The sequence below is a fragment of the Pleurodeles waltl genome, chromosome 8 (assembly GCF_031143425.1).
Source record: "Pleurodeles waltl isolate 20211129_DDA chromosome 8, aPleWal1.hap1.20221129, whole genome shotgun sequence".
NCBI classification, from domain to species: domain Eukaryota; kingdom Metazoa; phylum Chordata; class Amphibia; order Caudata; family Salamandridae; genus Pleurodeles; species Pleurodeles waltl.
Genome location: NC_090447.1, coordinates 1,202,301,838 through 1,202,325,032, shown reverse-complemented (window position 1 = coordinate 1,202,325,032; position 23,195 = coordinate 1,202,301,838). Strand labels below are relative to the sequence as shown.

The 23,195-nt window shown below is 50.3% G+C and overlaps 1 protein-coding gene across 1 annotated transcript in view; it reads left to right on the top strand.

Moving 5' to 3' along the window:
* The window catches only part of FREM2 (FRAS1 related extracellular matrix 2), a 489,280-nt gene that overhangs the window by 63,486 nt on the left and 402,599 nt on the right, over window positions 1–23,195 (top strand). The window lies entirely within an intron of this gene.

The following is a 23,195-nucleotide window of genomic DNA, read 5'->3' as shown; positions in this document are numbered from 1 at the left end:
AACCAAAGACACCCAAGATGCTGTAAATCACAAATTCTGATGAGGGGGGGGGGGGGTGTTAGCGTTTCAGCTATTCAACCTGGCAGTGCTCCACTTGTAATGAAAGTAAACACGTCAGTTAGCGCCAGTGCTGAGACCTGGCTCTCTGGAAGGAAATGTGCCACAGTTCTGTTAAGCCCATTCCCAGGGACCTTTAAACTGAATACTTGGGAGAGTGCCACAACAAAGTCACGGCTGAAATGCAAGACTTTGAACAGAAAGGCACTTTGTATGTCAGCAGCATGTCATCTGCCTTGGGCTACTGTTGGAACTGCAGAGATTCTCTGCTGGTGGCTGAAGCAAATGGGGCTGTGTTTTCTTCTGTTTTAACAGCTAAGAAGTGGTTTAGGACCGTGCCAAAGAACACAAGGCCATTTTTATAATTAAAGCGTGCGGAGTTTTTATCATTTGGCGTTGACAGTAAACGGTTCACAAATTAAGCAATGCACCTTCACCAGAGTATGGAGAGCGCCAAACAATTTCAGACATTACCATCGAGTAACATTATTTTATTTTTTTACGTTAATGCCATACATTTTGGGCCGATTGATAAAAACAGTTAGAATTATTCTCCTGTAGGAATCTTGCTATGTTCGGAGTAAATATCTGTCTACCATGGAATTCAGAAAGAGCAACCACTTTTGGAAATTGCAGATTACAGAGGTAGTTGAGGAGGTATTTTTAAAGTTCTGTATTACTCCGATGCGTTACAGTTCACATCTATATATATGCACACTCTGTACATTTACACATGTGTAACTATAATGCCAAAGTGTAAGTGTATTGCAAAAGTGCAGTTGCAATTTAAATCTTACTTTTCACACCTTTGAAGAAACTCTACCCCACAACTAATTTTGGGGATGTTTCCTTTTGTCCCTGACACATATTTACTTCTGTTCCTGACGGGAGGAAATATCCAATGCATCCACACTGGGAATGTGCATTTCAAAAGTTTGTGACTACCCAGAGACGCACACCGTTTATGGGTATTGGCCAATTTTCCACAGCATCCTTGTCCTCGAGCACAAACTTCGCAGCACTGCGAGCAGATTTGCAGACAATATTTCATGACAATTGTATATCATATGAGTGGGAAAGATCCAGAACAATGTGACTGGAACCACACCTGCATTGTTCACCCAAGCGGAACGACACTTGCCTGAACAACTCAGGTCTTTTTCTCTACCTTAACCACGCATGTGCTGAAGAACGCACATGCGTGGTTAAGGCAGAGAAAAAGGAAGATCCATTGGGAGAGGACGCGGTCAGAGTAAGTGGGGCTGGGGCACGGATGGGGATAGTTTTTAGGGGTAGGGGCGAGGGTGAAGGTGTTGGTGTGGTTAGGTTATGTTTTTTTTAAGGGACGGGGTGGGGGGGTCGATACTATGGTTTTTAGGTCGAAGGTGGGGGGTCTGAGTTATTTTCTTTTTAGGGGAGGTGGGGGTCGGGGTAATTGTACTCAGGGGGTAAGGGGGTTGAGTTTTTAGGGGTGGTGGATCGGGGTAATTTTGTATTTATGGCGGGTGGGGGGTTGGGTTTTTAGGGGCGGGGTGGGGGTCAGGGTAATTTTGTATTTGGGGGTTGGGGTAGTTATGTTTTGTGGGTGGGGTGGGTTTTTAGGGGTGGGGTAATTTTGTATTTAGGGCGGGTCGAGGGGTCAGGTTTTTAGAGGCGGTGTAGGGGTTGGGGTAATTTTGTATTTAGGGCAGGTGGGGGGTGGGTTATTAGGGGTGGGGAGTCGGGGTAATTTTGTATTAGGTGCAGGTGGGGGGTCGTATTTTTAGGGGCGGGGTGGGGGTTGGGGTAATTTCCTATTTAGGGCGGGTGGGGGTGGGTTATTAGGGGTGGGGTGGTCGGGGTAATTTTGTATTTAGGGTGGGGGTTTAGGGGTGAGGGGTTGGGTAATTTTGTATTTAGAGTGGGTGGGGGGTTGGGTTTTTAGGGGCAGGGGTGGGGGTTGGGGTAATTTAGTTTTTAGGGGTTGGGCAGTTTTATTTGTGGGGGGTGGAGGTCGGTTTTAGGGCTCAGGGTGGGTAAGTGGTATCACAGTAGTTCTTAAAGGTGGGGGGCCAGGGTACTTCTGTTTTTAGGGTTGAGGGCGGGGTTGGGTAAAATTTTTTTTAGGGGTTGGGTTGTTTTATTTTGGGGTGGGGGTCGGTTTTAGGGCTCAGGGTGGGTGGGGGTATCAGGGTCGATTTAAAGGTGGGTGGTCGGGGTACTTCTGTTTTTAGGGTGGGGGGTGGTATGCAACAACTATGCATACCATTTCCAGACGTCTTTACTAGGCATGCCTTTACAATTAAAAATTGTTGTAAAGGCATGCGTGATAAAGGCATGCGTGGAAACAACGCAGTCGTTGTTCCAACTATGTTGTTCAGGCATGCTTGGTAGCCGCATGCATGGTTCCATCGTACAACCCATATGAGTACATCTCATTGCATTTTTTTGATTATTTGTTAATAGAAACATGAATTTACACAAGCCATTTCTCACCCAATTCCTGCTCGTGTACAAGTGTTGTGAACTGACCCCTTTGATTGAAATAATGAGTACCAAAATAGAAAGCCATTTAAAGAAACATGCATGCATAGAAAATAAAACATTTCCTTAGCCATTCACGTATTACACTACTCTTTCCATTTGTTTATCTTCCACTACCAGCATGGACCAGAGAGAAATCAGAAGTAGACACTTTGGGTGTTCAAAGTTTCATTAATAGGTGCATTTTTTGCTTCAGTTGTTAAGGCAGGATGCTTTACTCATTGTTAATACATGTAATTATGTAAATTATGTCTATGCTTAAAGTTTATAAGTTCTTCGTTAATTTAGTACAGACTACAACGACCCTCCACACATGTAGAGTGACTGAAACAAATAAAATCTGTAAAAGAGACCTGTTCATCAGAGGCGTAGCTTCGGGAGGGTGTTGGTTGGGGTGTTACACTCCCTTAATACATGTATTTTCTTATAAATAATTGGGTACAGGTGCTTTCAATTGGGTATTGTGAGACATTATTTAGATTTTAGCAAGTATTTTTACAAACACACAGAAAAAAACGCACACACACTGTGTGAAAGTCCTCAAAAATATTGGTTATTTTGCAGAATATTGCGTTTTCTCTCTTAGTACTCCAACTAATCTGCATTCCTTTCCCTTTTCACTGCCCCTTAAGACCCTCTCATGGCCCTGCTATATAATGTATTTTAATATTATGTAGTTGGGAAATCTGAAGCTCACCCCCACCCCTATTTTACTGACCAAGCTACGCCCCTGCTGTTCATCCCAAAGTCTAAGCCTCATTACCATTGTTGTATAGTCTAATTTTTATCTCTTACACGAACATGGGCACCACTAACCTAAAAGACAAAATCAAAACTTATCGGCTATTCAATGCAATAGTTAAAACCTGGTGTTAATTCACTAGAATAATAAAAAGTGAAAAGAAATGCACTTGTTCGCCTCTGACAGCTAGCAAATACGGTTACTCACTACTTAATTTGTCTAAGTCAGGGATTCATCAGTCCTGATGTGTTTGTGTAAACCCGCGGTTGGAAAACCCCTGTAGCTTCCCCATACTGAAGCGGAGCGTCCAAGTCTGAGCCCACACGTGTTCTCCCGCGGTGAGTCAGAACGGATAAACCCCCGAGTGACGACACAGGTGCGCGCCATTCTTTGAACCATTGGGCCCTTAATGTCGGGTAAAGCTGGGCAAACCCCGGTCTATTGAAATAGTATATTTACTAAAATCACATGTAAACCAAGCACAACACCTTCCCGAGCCCGCTTAATGCATCTGTCTCGTCTTTGGCGCAAATCCATTGAACAGTTAGGAACGTTTTGAAGAAGAGTCTTTCATTTTTAGCTTTGTGTTGGAATTCTGGGAACTAGATTATGTGCAAGAATTGTTTTTAGTCACAGTGTTTGTTCTTCTGCTTAGTGTAATTCTGCACTTAATGCCACCTGTGAATCACTTTTTCTTAGCGCTCACGAATCTTATTAATTTGCTTTTCAAATATGGTGTAGTCATGTTGTTAAATTTCGAATTTTCTTACATCTTGTAGTATGCTTTAACTGCGGAAATAAGGTGTTTCTGTTACCCATAAATGTATGAATGTACACAAAATGAAATATCAAATTCCAAGTCAGCGACAGAACTTTTCATGGAAGGAGTGAGGAACTCTTTGAATATACAGGGAGTGCAGAATTATTAGGCAAGTTGTATTTTTGAGGATTCATTTTATTATTGAACAACAACCATGTTCTCAATGAACCCAAAAAACTCATTAATATCAAAACTGAATATTTTTGGAAGTAGTTTTTAGTTTGTTTTTAGTTTTAGCTATGTTAGGGGGATATCTGTGTGTGCAGGTGACTATCACTGTGCATAATTATTAGGCAACTTAACAAAAAAAAATATATACCCATTTCTATTATTTATCATTACCAGTGAAACCAATATAACATCTCAACATTCACAAATATACATTTCTGACATTCAAAAACAAAACAAAAACAAATCAGTGACCAATATAGCCACCTTTCTTTGCAAGGACACTCAAAAGCCAGCCATCCATGGATTCTGTCAGTGTTTTGATCTGTTCACCATCAACATTGCGTGCAGCAGCAACCACAGCCTCCCAGACACTGTTCAGAGAGGTGTACTGTTTTCCCTCCTTGTAAATCTCACATTTGATGATGGACCACAGGTTCTCAATGGGGTTCAGATCAGGTGAACAAGGAGGCCATGTCATTAGATTTCCTTCTTTTATACCCTTTCTTGCCAGCCACGCTGTGGAGTACTTGGACGCGTGTGATGGAGCATTGTCCTGCATGAAAATCATGTTTTTCTTGAAGGATGCAGACTTCTTCCTGTACCACTGCTTGAAGAAGGTGTCTTCCAGGAACTGGCAGTAGGACTGGGAGTTGAGCTTGACTCCATCCTCAACCCGAAAAGGCCCCACAAGCTCATCTTTGATGATACCAGCCCAAACCAGTACTCCACCTCCACCTTGCTGGCGTCTGAGTCGGACTGGAGCTCTCTGCCCTTTACCAATCCAGCCACGGGCCCATCCATCTGGCCCATCAAGACTCACTCTCATTTCATCAGTCCATAAAACCTTAGAAAAATCAGTCTTGAGATATTTCTTGGCCCAGTCTTGACGTTTCAGCTTGTGTGTCTTGTTCAGTGGTGGTCGTCTTTCAGCCTTTCTTACCTTTGCCATGTCTCGGAGTATTGCACACCTTGTGCTTTTGGGCACTCCAGTGATGTTGCAGCTCTGAAATATGGCCAAACTGGTGGCAAGTGGCATCGTGGCAGCTGCACGCTTGACTTTTCTCAGTTCATGGGCAGTTATTTTGCGCCTTGGTTTTTCCACACGCTTCTTGCGACCCTGTTGACTATTTTGAATGAAACGCTTGATTGTTCGATGATCACGCTTCAGAAGCTTTGCAATTTTAAGAGTGCTGCATCCCTCTGCAAGATATCTCACTATTTTTGACTTTTCTGAGCCTGTCAAGTCCTTCTTTTGACCCATTTTGCCAAAGGAAAGGAAGTTGCCTAATAATTATGCACACCTGATATAGGGTGTTGATGTCATTAGACCACACCCCTTCTCATTACAGAGATGCACATCACCTAATATGCTTAATTGGTAGTAGGCTTTCGAGCCTATACAGCTTGGAGTAAGACAACATGCATAAAGAGGATGATGTGGTCAAAATACTCATTTGCCTAATAATTCTGCACTCCCTGTACTGATAGAGAAAATCAATCTTGGCACATTGGTAGTTTGGTTCCAAGGATCAAACTCCCAGGTCTTGATTGAAAAATAGGTTTTTATGTTGCTGCCTAACAGGAATGTGCAAATGTTGTTAAATTGAGACTTACTTAAGTCTTTCTCGGTATCAAGAATACGACTCAAGCTGTCCATTTTGATCTTCACCATTTTTCTACGGTCTGCTTCTTTCCAATAGCATCACACCCAGTTCATGTGCAGGTGGACACCTGCAATTACGTTCGTTTGTGGGTATTCAGGCTTGGCACTATAGATGAATATGTACTCCTATCAAGGGCAGGTGTGAAAATCTCCATAAATCTTGGAAACTGTGATTTCTTCTGTTTTCTATTTTCAATGTTTTTTGTTGTAGTTTTTAAGATAAATTCATCAAAAATATTGCATTCCAAAGAAGACATATGGACTGCAGATAGTCGAAGCGATAGCTAAACCTAATGCGCATAACGCTGTTAATGATGAAACAAAACCCATACTAATAATTTTCCGATATGTCACTACGTAGCAAACACCCACTTACAGTTAAATAAATTGTTTTCGGTTTTTGTTTTGTAGGTATCTGTGCAGTATTCCTTCATTCAGATACCCGAGATAGGACCAAATAATTAATTATACATTAATTTTTATGGATAATGGAAAGATTTTAGTCTAAATGTATCCTCCCTTGTGATGCAGCTTCTCCGTTTTATTGTGGTCTGTCTAAATTCTCTTCGTTGTGATGATGACTCTCCAATGAAATGCATTTGGGAATGCCGTCAACAAATACCCGGCAGAAAGAGACTTTCATTGAATGACCCGTGTTGTCATAATCCCTTGTTTACTCTTGGCTTTTAATTTCTTCATTATTACTGAATCAGGAGATGCAGCTGAGTACTTTCGGCCATCTTGTGTGTTTTCTGTGATTCCCCTCTTTTTGCACCCTTGCCCAATTATTAAGCACTGTGTTCACACTGCACTGAGGACTAATTGGACTGGTTTTAATGAATGTGTATATTGCATACAAAACCACATGGTCAAGAGAAATCTTGATTTATATATTGAATTATTTGGTCCTATCTTTGTTGATTTTTTTTTACACCGTACAGTGAATGTTTTGGTATTGCATACATGTTGAATTGTGACCTATAATGATACTCGTTAGGACACTGTTGGACATTAATGTCTGATACCCATGTCATTTTGGCTCTATGGGAGGCTCCTGTGGTCTGGACTGCCGAAGAGGCAACAAGCATGATGTGTCCTTAATTATCTGGTGGAAAGTCTTGTTTATCTTTTCTTAGGAGATAAAGTTAGTGCTTGCCAGTTGCTTTCAGGTGCTTTTTTTCAAGCCCACACGGGGTTCTATACGACTTCCATGCACGTCAGTCAAACATCTTAAGTCACCCCTCAGCATTGCATCAGCACCAAACTGGTCATTCTGCTACTTTGGGATTTTGCTGGTGGGAAGAGGACTAAGAAACAGCTTACCTTGATGGATGGGCTGACATGAACTAGCCCTGAAAGCCCTGATGAAACCATAGAGCATGTGGAAGCAGATTCCATAACTCATAAATCTGTGCATTTTTAATCAACATTAGTGAGACTGCATGTAATCAACATTAGCGAGATGAAATGCAGTGTTTTTACTGTATTGGATATTACTACGTGCTTAAGTGGACATGAGTTGGCCTAGCTGCACTTCAGGTGCCCTTTCAAAACGTGTATGTGGTGCAGAGAACACTCATTCTCTGCCTGTGCTCCGAGGAGCCTCAAGTGTGACCTTCAGTTTTTCATTTAATATGCAAAATGCAGTTATCTATTGTCCTGCTTGCATTCTGTTTTAAAATGCCTTTACTGTTTATGTTGTTACTGAAGGAAGGAACATTTAATTTGAAGGATATTTCCTTTGGCCCAACTGGAGTGCTGTTTATATTTTTGTATGGGCTTTTGTTTTCTTTTATTGAGCATAATACAGGATTATTCAATAGAAGTAAAGCAAAACTCATTTTACCATGTGCTATGTTTTTTATTTTATCACCAGATAGATTAATTTAACGTTTACAGCCCCAGTGCCTGTGCAATTTCTCTTTCTGAAAATGTATTAAAAAGATTCATTTGGCAGGTGAGCCAGCTTCATTACCAGTCCCTTACAGAGCTGACTCCACATTAGTCTGTTTACTGATCAGTTCTTGGAATATTTTTCATCTTCCTTCTCTCCTATCAAATTGAGCTGTCTTTATGATGACATTTTTTGTGCTAAACCATGTTTGATTCTGGCTATTGACAAGATTAGGACTCAGCTTCCACTGCAATTGCCAATTTATATTTATTTGCATTTTTAGCATTTTGAATTGACTGACTAACCATTATCTTTTTACGTTCTGTAATGATTCTTAAAATGTAGGTAAATCTTCATGCTTTATACTTTGAACGTTGTTTTGTGTGGATTTCCTTATGTGAAATCTCTGGGTGTACATGAAATATGGCCCATTTAATGGTAAAAAGGCTGACAGGCATGGTGCTTGTATGAATATTTTTGCCAGGACTGATTTTGGTTTCTGTCTGGCTCTCTCTCACACAAGCTCCCACTCCTACAGGCCAGCAAAACGATGATTCTTTGGGGAGCAGACCCTCTGGAGCTCTTTCTTTATGTAGTTGTGTTTGAGGACTATTGGGGTTTGTGGCTATTGTGCCTTCATACGCAATACATGTGTCAGTGACAACTATTGTTGGACCAATGTGCCTTGTTGATCAACCTGCCCTATAAAAAATGATCTAGGGCAGTATTGTTTAGTGGTAGACACAGTTAGATTCATGCCAGGATTTCATGATAACCTGTAACTAAGTTAAGTAACATTTATTTTCAAGCTACTCTGAAAATTCGGCACAGGCTCTGCACCCTCCCTCCCCCCCCCGTGTTTCAGCTTTGGTTGCCCATAGTCTAAAACCTTTGTCTGGAGGCTTTAGTATTTGTAAGGCCACTTTCTTTCCTAAATGACAACTTCTTAGATCTTTTTGGATGTTTCCAAGTCATAACCTTTAGATCGGCATTAGACTGCTGAAAGTCTTTAGTAAGAAGCCTTTACATGTCCCTGAATTTAGCACTGCGTTATGATTAGCTTTAAGTTGTTTCCTATCTATGTTCATTACTATATGCAAACATAATCTAATCTAAGGGCAGGCCTACCGAATTTGTTTTGTGTTGTTTACTTTGTTGTTCGCAGTCCCTCAGTAAATTGGTTAAAAAAGTTTTTCTTCGTACAGTGGCCTGCTTTTCTCAAACTTGGATAAGTACCAAAATAAGGCAAATATCCGCTGTATCCAGCATTTAAAGATGAGATCAGTCTGTAGGCAAGCTCCGCTCACATTTTGAGTAGTAAAAGGAATAATTGCTGAAATGTGTGACTAATTTACAATGGATAGAAGGAAATAAATTCAAAGATGTGCTCTCACTCTTGGAGAAAGGTTCCCCCGCCCCACGCTTATTTCAGGTCTTCAAAAGCAGCCCACACATCAGCTGCTACATGCATTCTACTAATCCAATTTTCGAGGCAGCCAGCAGAGTAGAGTTAGGTTTCAGTGGAAGAAAAAAACACTCCATGCTATTTTTGCAGAGTTTACTATCAGAAACAGGTAATGCGGGCCTCTTAGCAATTAATGGCTGGGATTTTACTTGTCATTTCAACTCAGTTTGTTTAAGTGAACTCTAGTAGGATGCATTGTTTTAGAGTAATTATTTTATTTTTCCACCTGCTGTGTGGGTGGTAGCCAGCCCTTCATGTAAAATCTGTGTTAAAAAATAATTCCAAGTGGAAAGGTTTTTTTTTTTGTAATTCCAAGGACGAAGTACTCATGCCGTATAAGACCACCCACTGTCATATAGTTACATGAGTGAGTTTATTTTCAGATCAAGAGCTAAGGGCTTGATATGTTACTGCTTCTGCATTTACTCCTCTCCATCTCCACAAATAAATTAACAAATACATAATCATAGATCTACTGGTGATTAAACATCCAGGACCCAAATTAATTGTGATTTTGTATGTATAGGTCAGGCATGTGCAGAGAACTTTCAAACTCTGCATACAAATCATTGAATTAATTCACAAATGTATGTAGAGCTCTCAAATAATAGTGCGGATGTTCTCCAGGGTATGCAGATCCCTCTGCATTTGTAAGGTGCGTAGACCTCCTGCCCCCCACTCTCCTAACTTGTGTGAGGTAAAGCATTGTAACGTTGTCAAAAAAAAGTTAAAAATAGAACAAAAAGGAATTGGGATGTTCCACACATTTCCTAATCCCTTGGAAGTGATTTTTCCACCTCGCAGGAACATGTGGATATGTAATGCTATCAAAAAGAGAGAGGGACTGGGAGAATTGTGGTCCAGTGTACGGTCTCCCAAAACCAGAACCTATAGAAAAAATAGTACGCTGTTCCAAGACAAAAGGCATGTGAGATAGAGGCGTACCAGTATTTTTCAGGAGAGCCCTCAAGCATCTACTAGGATGCTGAGTATCATCACTGGGCAATCTCCTCAACAGACCATCACTGCAATGTCTGGCGGACCACCCCAGTCAAGGTGGTGGTACTCAACCGAAGATCCTCCAGCAGGTGTAAATGAGTCTGCGGAAAATACTGACAAAAAGACACAAGTGTAGGAGAGACGAGTGATTAAAATTGGCTCTGAGCCTTAGACATCATATTTTAATAACTCAGAAGAGAAGGAACAGGCCAAGATTAAAAAAGAACTAGAGGAGTAGACACAGGGAACAATGTCCCATTATACTCCATGAAAGGAGAGAAGGTAGAGTACCCAATCCTAACAAAAAGTGGTCAACATGTTTCGCGCCTCTATGGTAAAAAAATGGATCCCTTGGCGCTTCATCAGGACCTAGACAGCTACTTCTCCTAATAAAAAGAGAAATAAGTGCTAAAAAGTCACTTGCTGACCGAGGACTACTTGTCACTGTCAATTGGTCGAATGGTCGCCCCTCCCATGGTAGAGAAAAGGTATCATAGGCACATGTCAGTCTACTGAGTGCGTCTCCGGGTAGGTTCAACGCGGGACTGCAAGAAGTTTAAATAATTCTTCTTTGGTTTGAGACTATTAGGTTTCTAAAGTTAAGTGCAGGAGTCCCTAGTTACTTCCTTTCTTTAGCACCAATTAAGTTTGAAATAATTGACTAAGACAGGAAACCCTTGTGTAATAACAGAAATTGATCAAATAACCCCCACAACTCCAGAGAGTCCACCTCAAAAAAAAAGTAGGCAGGTAATTCCCCCCCTTATTGCAGTAACCCCCATAGATTTAGTTGGATCTCCAGCAGACAGGCACGACTTTGGAAAGCCCCTATTAGGAACTAAGAAGAACAAGAAGAAATGTTTATCTAATCCTCAAAAAAAAAAAACGACAGGGAAACAACTAAAAGATTGTAAAAATCCGGATCCAATCATAACTTGTTTCTCTCAGATTGAAGATCAACTTAGAGATATTAAAAAGCTGTATTCGTCAGTTCTGGAGAGAGTGTCTACCCTCGAGCAGAAGGTTGAACTTATAATAAATATAAACCCTATACCATTGAGGGCAGAAACTCAGAACAATCACAATCATTCTGTCCCACTTTGCTTATCAGCTCCGCCTATTCACCAGCACCAACACCAAAATTGTGGATTGACTCCTGCCCAGAATTCAACCCAAAAACCACTGAGTTTAGAGGCATTCCAGGATTCTATAAACCTACAGTCACAGCGGGGTATAACCAAAAGGGACGGCTTAGCGGATCATGAGATAATAAGAACTCAAATAGCCTGCCCGAGGATTCCGCTGGCATGTGCTCCCTATATCTTAATTTTGGAAAATGTCCCTATATTAGAAAACACTCATCGCGAGTCCCATGTGTCACTGTTATATAAAGTGACTCAGTGGGTAGGAAAGCACTCAGGAGGGCGGGTAGATTTCCATGGGGACATTTTAACTGTAAGAAGGGTTCCTTGGATCGGCCTAACCCCTAAAACATTACCTGGGGATTGTATCATAATAAACTTCAGGAGTCCCTGGACTGTTAATGCTTTGTACCACCATCTTTCGATTATGAGACCACCTGCAGGGCCTATAAGAGTACAACGTCTGACTAAGTTTATTCTTCCGACATTAAATCCATGTAACCAGGATCCAACTCGTTCTGGGAACCAGAATTTCAGTAACCCTGGTCCCTCTAACTCTCCTGATACCGTCCTGACATTATCTAACAGGTATAAGCCTTTGACCTCACTAGAGCAGTTAGACTGACCATTAGTAATCGAGCCTTCTCTGCAAGGCTCTCCGGAGTCAAATATATTGCCACAGTCCCTCTTACAATCCAAGGATGCCCCCGATATACGTGATACACAGGGTATGACAGCTTTAGGGATTATATCCTGGAACGTTCCAGGTTTAAAATAAAAAATTGGAAACCCTGACTGGATAAAATTTGTGACGGAAAATCTTTTTATCTGCTGCCAGGAGACCTGGCTCACAGAATCCCCGCATATCAATGGCTATACCACATATAGGCCCTCATTCTGACCCTGGCGGTCGGTGATAAAGCGGCGGCCAAGCCGCCAACAGGCCGGCGGTCTAAAATATGCAATTCTGACCCTGGCGGGAACCGCCAACACAGCCCGCCAACTTAACACTCCGCCCGCCACAGCGGTACAAACAAACAGCGCGGCGGTTCCCGCCAACAGCCAGGCGGCAGACAATGTACCGCCCACCCTATTACGACCCACCAATCTGCCACCTTTTCCGGGGCGGGAGCACCGCCGATAAGAACACGGCGGAAACAGACTACGAACGGGAAAACGCTCACCTCTACGCACTCCACGCGAGATTCCAGCAGCATGGAACCAGAGTTGCAGGTCATCCCCGCACTCCTATTCCTGCTCATATACCAGGAGCACGCCCGGCGGCGCGGAAGACATCGGTGAGTACTGCACCTACGACACAGGGGAGGGAAAAGATTACCGGCACACACCCACCCACCCACACCCACTACAACACACACATCAATGCATTCCCACAGATCACTGGCACAACCCACAAACCACCCCCCTCCGAAATAATGCAAAGACCAAAAGAAGAGATCATAAACGGGCAGATATATTGAAATATGGACACCAGTAATCCCAATAAATAAATAAACTATATACAAAATATATACAGCTACTAAATGTAGTCCAACCACTGTCCGTGGATCACAGGGTTCCTGTGCAAAGGGGCAAGGCCCAGTCCCACGACAAGAACTCCACGGAGAGAACACTGCAGGGGCATCAGCAAGAAAAACGGACAGGCACCTCAGGGGGAAGGGAAGGGGGGCACCTCAGCCACTTGAGTACACAACGCCAGATCCACGAGGGGACTCCATGACCACTGGCCCATCCTGGGGAGAGCAAAGCCACAGTCCATACAGTCCATACAGTGGGTGGCCCGCCCACTGGGCCATCCTGGGGAGAGCAAAGCCACAGTCCATACAGTCCATACAGTGGGTGGCCTGCCCACTGGGCCATCCTGGGGAGAGCAAAGCCACAGTCCATACAGTCCATACAGTGGGTGGCCTGCCCACTGGGCCATCCTGGGGAGAGCAAAGCCACAGTCCATACAGTCCATACAGTGGGTGGCCTGCCCACTGGGCCATCCTGGTTAGAGCAAAGCCACAGTCCATACAGTCCATAACAGACCCCACTGCCACTGGAGGAGGCAAGTTGGCCAGAGGACATCCTGCAGCCCTGCCCGAGATAGATCCTGCCCTGCCACGTCTGCCAAAGGGCCAGCGGTTCTTGCCTTGAAGGGCCCAGTTCAGCGGTTCCTGAGACGGCGGGGCCCAGTTCAGCGCTCCTTGCCTTGAAGGGCCCAGTTCAGCGGTGCTTGAGACGGCGGGGCCCAGCGGAGCGGTTCTTGAGACGGCGGGGCCCAGCGGAGCGGTGCTTGAGACGGCGGGGCCCAGTTCAGCGCTCCTTGCCTTGAAGGGCCCAGTTCAGCGGTGCTTGAGACGGCGGGCCCAGTTCAGCGCTCCTTGCCTTGAAGGGCCCAGTTCAGCGGTGCTTGAGATGGCGGGGCCCAGCGGAGCGGTTCTTGAGACGGCAGGGCCCAGTTCAGCGGTGCTTGAGACGGCGGGGCCCAGCGGAGCGGTGCTTGAGACGGCGGGGCCCAGTTCAGCGCTCCTTGCCTTGAAGGGCCCAGTTCAGCGGTGCTTGAGACGGCGGGGCCCAGCGGAGCGGTTCTTGAGACGGCGGGGCCCAGCGGAGCGGTGCTTGAGACGGCGGGGCCCAGTTCAGCGCTCCTTGCCTTGAAGGGCCCAGTTCAGCGGTGCTTGAGACGGCGGGGCCCAGTTCAGCGCTCCTTGCCTTGAAGGGCCCAGTTCAGCGGTGCTTGAGACGGCGGGGCCCAGCGGAGCGGTTCTTGAGACGGCGGGGCCCAGTTCACCGGTGCTTGAGACGGCGGGGCCCAGCGGAGCGGTGCTTGAGACGGCGGGGCCCAGTTCAGCGCTCCTTGCCTTGAAGGGCCCAGTTCAGCGGTGCTTGAGACGGCGGGGCCCAGCGGAGCGGTTCTTGAGACGGCGGGGCCCAGCGGAGCGGTGCTTGAGACGGCGGGGCCCAGTTCAGCGCTCCTTGCCTTGAAGGGCCCAGTTCAGCGGTGCTTGAGACGGCGGGGCCCAGCGGAGCGGTTCTTGAGACGGCGGGGCCCAGCGGAGCGGTGCTTGAGACGGCGGGGCCCAGTTCAGCGCTCCTTGCCTTGAAGGGCCCAGTTCAGCGGTGCTTGAGACGGCGGGGCCCAGCGGAGCGGTTCTTGAGACGGCGGGGCCCAGCGGAGCGGTGCTTGAGACGGCGGGGCCCAGTTCAGCGCTCCTTGCCTTGAAGGGCCCAGTTCAGCGGTGCTTGAGACGGCGGGGCCCAGTTCAGCGCTCCTTGCCTTGAAGGGCCCAGTTCAGCGGTGCTTGAGACGGCGGGGCCCAGCGGAGCGGTTCTTGAGACGGCGGGGCCCAGTTCAGCGGTGCTTGAGACGGCGGGGCCCAGCGGAGCGGTGCTTGAGACGGCGGGGCCCAGTTCAGCGCTCCTTGCCTTGAAGGGCCCAGTTCAGCGGTGCTTGAGACGGCGGGGCCCAGCGGAGCGGTTCTTGAGACGGCGGGGCCCAGCGGAGCGGTGCTTGAGACGGCGGGGCCCAGTTCAGCGCTCCTTGCCTTGAAGGGCCCAGTTCAGCGGTGCTTGAGACGGCGGGGCCCAGCGGAGCGGTTCTTGAGACGGCGGGGCCCAGCGGAGCGGTGCTTGAGACGGCGGGGCCCAGTTCAGCGCTCCTTGCCTTGAAGGGCCCAGTTCAGCGGTGCTTGAGACGGCGGGGCCCAGCGGAGCGGTTCTTGAGACGGCGGGGCCCAGCGGAGCGGTGCTTGAGACGGCGGGGCCCAGTTCAGCGCTCCTTGCCTTGAAGGGCCCAGTTCAGCGGTGCTTGAGACGGCGGGGCCCAGCGGAGCGGTTCTTGAGACGGCGGGGCCCAGCGGAGCGGTGCTTGAGACGGCGGGGCCCAGTTCAGCGCTCCTTGCCTTGAAGGGCCCAGTTCAGCGGTGCTTGAGACGGCGGGGCCCAGCGGAGCGGTTCTTGAGACGGCGGGGCCCAGTTCAGCGGTGCTTGAGACGGCGGGGCCCAGCGGAGCGGTTCTTGAGACGGCGGGGCCCAGTTCAGCGGTTCTGGAGACGGCGGACGGTCTATGGCCAACTGCTCATTGCCTGGTGGTGCCCTCCTGGGCAGCGGGGATGGTGCTCCTTCAATGCCCACCTGGGCTGTGGGTGGTGGGGCCCTCCTGGCCAGCTGGGCTGGGTCCTCCCTGGGCAGCGGCTATGGGGGTGGTGGGCTCTCCCGGGGCAGCTGTGCCGGTTCCTCCCGGGGCAGCGGCTATGGGGGTTGTGGGCTCCTCCTGGGCAGCAGACCTGCTGCCTGACCTCTCCGACTTGCTGCCCTTGCCCTCCTTAGTCGTGGGCCTGTGGCCCTTTCCTCCCTTTGGAGCTGTGGCTGGTGACTGTCTCTGGGTGGTGTCCGGGGGGGATGTAGAAGGCGGGCTCCTGCGGCGCCCCTTCCGCCTTCTGCTCCTCTTCCCAGGGGGTGGGCTGCCTGTCCCCTTGCTGCTGGGCGAAGATCCAGACATGCGGGCTGGCGGGCTCCAATACCCCTGCACCCTTGTCAAGGGGGCTGCAGGGCTGGTGGTGGCTGAGGTGCTCTTCTTACCCCGACGAGAAGGAGGGGGGGGCTCAGGGTCAGGAAAGAAGTTAGTAGTGGCGAGGAAGAGCTTCTTGGGACAATGGAGAGTGGTAGGTACAGTGGGAATGGGAGTGGAGGGAGAGGATGTGGTTGTAGGTGAGTCACGTTTGCTGTCTTTGGGTGCAGGTGCAGGAGGGATAGGCTGTCGTGAGGTGGATGGCTGTTGGGTGGGTGGGTGGCTGCGTTTGTGTGGTGTGGAAGAGGGGGTGACAGACACAGTGGGAGAGGACACAGGGGACGTGTAAATGGCAGTGGGGGTGGTGACTGCACGTGTGCGGACTGGAGTGGAGGGTGTGCTGGTGATGGAAACACTGGCTGATGGTGAGGTGAATGGAGGTGTGAGTGTAGACGTCACAGGGAGGGAGGAGGGAGACGAGGAGGTGGGGGTCACAGAGGTGGTAGTGACTGTTGGCATGTCTGCATCGGAATGTTGCGTGTGTGAATGTCTGCGTGATCTGTGGTGCTTATGTTTGGATGAGCTTCTCTTGGGTGTTGAGGTGTGTGCAGGCTGGTCTGATGGTGTGGGTGGGACAGGCAGAGGAACAGGAGACTGGGAGGAGGGAGTTAGTAGAGGCAGGCAGGAGACAGGGACAATGGCTGCCGTCAGTGCTGAGGCCAGAGCCTGGAACGATCGCTGATGGGCAGCCTGACCCGAATGAATGCCCTCCAGGTACGCATTGCTGCGATGAACCTCCCTCTCCACCCCCTGGATGGCATTCAAAAGGGTAGTCTGCCCAACAATGAGCGTTCGGAGGAGGTCAATGACCTCCTCACTGAGGGCAGCGGGGGTAACAGGGGCAGGGCCTGAGGTGCCTGGGGCGAAGGAGATGCCCGGCTTCCTGGCAGAGCGGGCACGGGGCGAACGCTGAGGGGCTGCTGGGAGGGCGGAGATGGTGCGCTGGGTGGCGGCTGTACCTGTAATGGCGGGGGGCACGGATGGTGCCACCCCTGCAAGGGAGCCCCCTTCCGAGGACGTGTCCGTGTCGCTGCAGGCTCCAGTCGTCCCCGTCGTAGAGCTCCCCTCGCCCTCCGTCTCACTGGTCCGGTCTGACTCTGTGGCATGGCCCTCCTGGGCCATGTGAGATGCAGCTCCCTCCTGCCCCGATGCCACTTCTCCTCCGCCTGATGATGCTGATGCACACAAGCACAGAAAGACAAACAAAAAGGGGGGGGGAGAGAGAAATAAAGGGATATTGAGTACATGGATCTCCGGTACAGTTAGCGGACATGACAGACACAGATGCCCCCTGCACTAAGTTGCGCACTTGGGGTCCGCTACGCATTCCGTGGAACATGCCCTACACGCCTAGAGTTGACAACTGCACCCATGGATGACACGGCCCAGGGATGGCTGTACTGACAAACTACTGAGGGTGGTGGCTGGGGACACAGGGGCTTACGGGGGTGCCCAGCCTACAGATATCGCCCTGGCCTAGGGGGACCCCCAGCCCTCCTCCCCCACCCAGACACCTCCACTGCGCGACAACAGAGTAGATAATGCTTGTACTCACCCCCTTGTGTCTGCTGTGCTGCCCTCACGCGCCCATCCAAATCAGGGTAGGCCACCGCCAGGATCCGGAACATCAGGGGGCTCAGTTGACGGCAGGCACCCCGCCTACGTTGGGAGGCCATCCCCAGCAGAGACTCGGCGGTCTTCTTGGTCCCGCGGCGGATGTCCTCCCACCTCTTGCGGCAGTGGGTGCCCCGTCGATGGTGGACCCCCAGGGTCCGGACTTCCTTGGCGATGGCACGCCAAATCCCGATCTTCTCATGGGCGCGGACCTATGTGACACGTACAGGGAGGGAGAAATACCACGTTCAAGTTTGTCAGCATTTTCCTTTCCAGTGGCCCAACGCCCCCCATCCCCGCCAGGCCCCCCGCCATGCCCCCCGCCAGGCCCAACATGCCCCCCATCCCCGCCAGGCCCCCCGCCAGGCCCAACATGCCCCCCATCCCCGCCAGGCCCAACATGCCCCCCATCCCCGCCATGCCCCCCGCCAGGCCCAACATGCCCCCCATCCCCGCCAGGCCCCCTCCCATGCCCCCCGCCAGGCCCAACATGCCCCCCATCCCCGCCAGGCCCCCCGCCAGGCCCAACATGCCCCCCATCCCCGCCAGGCCCCCCGCCAGGCCCAACATGCCCCCCATCCCCGCCAGGCCCCCCGCCAGGCCCAACATGCCCCCCATCCCCGCCAGGCCCCCCGCCATGCCCCCCGCCAGGCCCAACATGCCCCCCATCCCCGCCAGGCCCCCCGCCAGGCCCAACATGCCCCCCATCCCCGCCAGGCCCCCCGCCAGGCCCAACATGCCCCCCATCCCCGCCATGCCCCCCGCCAGGCCCAACATGCCCCCCATCCCCGCCAGGCCCCCCGCCATGCCTCCCGCCAGGCCCAACATGCCCCCCATCCCTGCCAGGCCCCCCGCCAGGCCCCCAAGCCAGCCAGTGTCCCCAAATCCAGATTGAATTAAACTCACTTGTTGGTCTGGAGGACCGTAGAGTAGCGCATACTGAGGGAGGACCCCATCCACGAGTTTCTCCAACTCCTCTCCAGTGAAGGCAGGGGCCCTTTCCCCAGGTGCAGCAGCCATTGTCCCTTCCAGACCGAGGTCACAGCAACACTTGCAGTATAGGTCCTCTCCTGTGAAAGTTCAAGTCGCAAGTGGATAAGTAGGTAGAAAATGGCGGTGACGTCCGCGGCGGTGCGTACCGCGGCGGTGCGTCCCGCCACCGCCGGCGCCCTTCGCCATTGGCTCCTGAAACCCATAGGCTTCAATGTTAACCAATGCGGCTTTGCGCCGCGGTCTTCGCCCGCCGCCCGCCGCGGTGTGCCACGCCAGCGCATTGACCTCACATCCCATTGTCACACTTCACAGGTCAGGCAGCCGCCATTTCCAGGGCCCACATGGCTCAATTTCAACTGCGTCACACAGGCCTAGGCCTTGCATAGCCACTCAGACACGCCATTCACTGCATAGAGAATCGTATACTGTGCTAGCTGTGAGTACGTACCTGTGGGTTGCTTGACTGTGTGCTCCATGTTGTCCTTCCTAGGCACCGTCCGCTGGGTTGGGCGAGGAGACGGATGAATCCTCCCGTGTACCGACCGCTGGTGGACCTGTCGACAATGGAAGAACGCCACATTATCCTGACCTACCGTCTTAACCGTGCCACTATCCATGAACTGTGTGCCCAGCTGGAGCCCGACCTGATGTCCCCCATCCGCCAACCCACAGGGATTCCCCCTCTGGTGCAGGTCATGTCAGTACTCCATTTCTTGGCAAGTGGGTCATTTCAGACAACCGTGGGAATTGCTTCTGGGATGTCTCAGCCCATGTTTTCAAAGGTGTTATCCAGAGTGTTGTCTGCCCTGATGAAATCCGTGAGGAGCTACATCATTTTCCCTGAGGTGGGCGAATTGGCTACAGTGAAGGGTGATTTCTACACCCTTGGACATATTCCCAACGTAATTGGTGCCATTGATGGGACCCATGTGGCTTTGGTTCCCCCAAGAGACAGGGAGCAGGTGTACAGGAACAGAAAAAATTACCATTCAATGAACATCCAGGTGGTGTGTTTGGCTGACCAGTACATCTTGCATGTAAATGCCAAATTCCCAGGGTCAGTGCATGACGCCTACATCCTAAGGAATAGCAGCATCCCTTACGTGATGGAACAGCTACAGAGACACCGTGTATGGCTAGTGGGGGACTCTGGGTACCCCAACCTGTTGTGGCTACTGACCCGAGTAAGGAATCCCCGGACCAGGGCAGAGGAACGGTACAATGAGGCCCATGGGCGTACTAGGAGGGTGATCGAACGCACCTTTGGCCTCCTAAAGGCCAGGTTTAGGTGCCTGCATATGACAGGTGGATCCCTAATGTACTCACCTAAGAAGGTGTGTCACATCATCGTGGCCTGCTGCATGCTTCACAACCTGGCTTTGCGCCGCCAGGTGCCTTTCCTGCAGGAGGATGGTCGAGACGGTGGTGTTGTGGCAGCGGTGGAACCTGAGGAGAGTGACGAGGAGGAAGACGACGGGGCTGAAACAGACAACAGGGACAGAATCATTGAACAGTACTTCCAATAGGACACAGGTAACATTTCAAAGATAATTTAGTAAATGTTAACTACTCTCCAGCATCTCTGCTGCCTGTCTATTTGCCCCAGTGTATGATGACTGAGTTTTGGCTTTTCCCTCCCTATTTCAGATCTGGGGTCCCCACTACGAGTCCTGTGCTTCGTTTCCCCATGGACTACAGCTTTGTGGCAGCTGTTTGTGGACTTCACCATGTACAAGGACATATTTGCACTGTCATATCAATTACAATCTATTGAAATCACAGCCAGACTCCAGATATTTTGGTGCAAAATAGGTGTTTATTGAAGTGCTCAAAATGGGATGGGTGGTTTCAAGTGGGTGGGGGCTATGGTGAAGGAATGTCCATGGCAGAGTCCAGAGTAACAGTCACACAGGTGCATTGTCCAGAGGCCTGTGGAGAGATGGAGCATGGGCAGTTCAAGGATGGACAGGGTGACAATGTGGGACAGTGGGATGACATCAGGTGGTATCCATTGCTGGCGGGGGTCTTGACATCCTACTCTGTCTTCTTGCGAGATCTCAGGGCCCTCTTGCGGGGTGGTTCTTCTCCTGCAGGAGGTGGGGGTCTGGTGGGCTGCTGCTGTGCGGGGGCCTCCTGTCCACTAGCGCCGGCGGAGGTGGTTGGCTGTTCTTGGTCCAGGCTAGTGGCAGGGGCCCTTGGGTGTTGTTCAGTGTCCGCCCTGGTGTTTACGAGGTCCTGCAGCAGCCCTACCATGGTAACCAGGGTGGTGTTGATGGCTCTGATGTCCTCCCTGTACCCCCGATAGTGTTCCTCCTGCAGTACCTGGATCTCCTGGAACCGGGCCAGTACCGTCGCCATCGTCTCCTGGGAGCGGTTGTATGCTCCCATGATGGTGGTGAGGACCTCGTGGAGAGTGGGTTCCCTGGGCCTCTCCTCCCCCCCCTGTCGCACAGCTGCCCTCCGAGTTCCCCTGTTTCCCTGGGCCTCTGCCCCCTGGCCGGTGTGCCCACTACCACTGCCCCCAGGTCCCTGTTGTTGTTGGGGTGGTGGGTTATCCTGGGTGCCCTGTAGTGGTAGACACAATGCAGATTGACGCGCCCTGGAGACAGAGGCATGGGCCCGCTGGGTGGGAGCTGTGCTGGTGTTCCCAGAGGGGTTAGGGTCTGTAGTGGCCTGGGCCTGTGTGAGGGGAACCGACTGTCCAGAGGTCCCCGATGGTCCGGGCTGGTCATCGGTGTCCAGGTCGACAGAGCTGCTGTCATCGCTGACGGCCTCTTGGGTGGGGGGTGTGGATAATTCTGGCCCCTCCGCCGCGGTGTGTTGACGGTCGGGTCCTGCAGGGGTATAGAGGTATGGTTATAGTTTCAATGTGTGGCATATGGGTGTATCTGTGGGTTCTCGTGTCCCCAAGTGCTGGCATTCGTGTGTGGGGGCTTTGGTGAGGGTGGCTTGTGGGGGGGATGTGTATATGCATTGGGCATGCTTTGGTGATGGGTGTCCATGCTTAGTGGACGCATGCAGGCCTAGGTTTTGGGATGTGTGGGTTGTGATGGTGAGACATTGGCGGGGAATAGGTGTGCTGGGGGTGGGGGTGAGGATGGTGGTGGGGGTGAGGATGGTGGTGGGGGTGAGGGTGGGGGTGAGGATGAGGGTGGGGGTGAGGGTGGGGTTCGAGGATGGGGGTGAGGGTTGGGGTCTGATTTGGCATGCAGGTGGGGGGGAAGCAGTATTGAAGCTTCAACTTACCAGTATCCATTCCTCCGCCGACTCCTGCGAGGCCGTCAGGATGCAGGATGTTCAAGACTTCCTCCTCCCATGATGTGAATTGTGGGGGTTGAGGTGGGGGTCCTCCGCCAGTCTTCTGCACGGCGATGTTGTGCCTGGATACCATGGAACGCACCTTCCCCCGTAGGTCGTTCCATCGCTTCCTGATGTCTTCCCGATTTCTGGGGTGCTGTCCCACTGCGTTCACCCTGTCGACAATCCTCTGCCATAGCTCCGTCCTCCGGGCAATGCTGGTGTATTGTATCTGTGTGCCGAACAGCTGGGGCTCTACCCGAACGATTTCCTCCACCATGACCCTGAGTTCTTCGTCTGTGAAGCGGGGTTGTCTTTGGGGTGCCATGGGGTGGTGTGTATGATGTGTGGGGTGGAGTATGTGTATTTAAGTGAGTTGAGTGTGGTGGTGTGTGTTGTTTTGTGTGTGGATAGTGTGTGGGTGATGGTGTTGAGTGGCTGTGGCTGTTATTTTTTGGATGCTGGTGTCTCGCTCTTGCCTTCGTTACGAATTTTTTAGCGTAGGGGTTTGTGGGTGATGTGGGTGTGTGTTTTATATTGTATTGTGTGTGTGGGAGTGGTGTGTGTATGTGTATCAGGTGTGTGGGATTCAAATCGTCCAATGTGGCAGAGTTTTGTTCGTTTGTGTGTATTCTGACCGCGGCGGTGTGTCCCGCCAATGGAATACCGCGTTTGAATGACCGCCGCGTGGATTCGTGGGTCGTAATGGCATGGGCGTATTTCTGTTGGCGTGACGGTGGAGGTTTTGTCACCTCCACCTTTCCGCCGACCGCTGGTCTGGCGGTCTGTTGTGGCGGTCGGATTTTCGGAGGTTTGCCTTCTGCGGGTCAGAATGACCGTGGCGGGTTTCCGCGACCGCGGCGGGATAATGGAGGATTTCTGACCGGCGGTAGGCGCCTTTTACCGCCGAGGTCAGAATGACCCCCATAGTGTTCCTGCAACTAAGGCCTCCACAGGTAGAGCTAAGGGCGGTCTGGTTACTTTTCTATCTGTGGAGGCCAGAGGGATGGAAGCACGTGTTGTGGGTACATCTCCTTTTTTTTCTGGCTCTATCTTTGAAATTAGCAGAGCCATTCGATATACTACTGATCAACTATTATAACAATACTTTTGATAATTATGATATAAGTGTGGTTAGTAGTTTGGAGATGTTAATACATAAGGTAACAACTATTAGTAAAAAGGACCTAAGAATAGTCTGGGTTGGTGATTTTAATGCTCACCTGTGTGAGCCAGAGC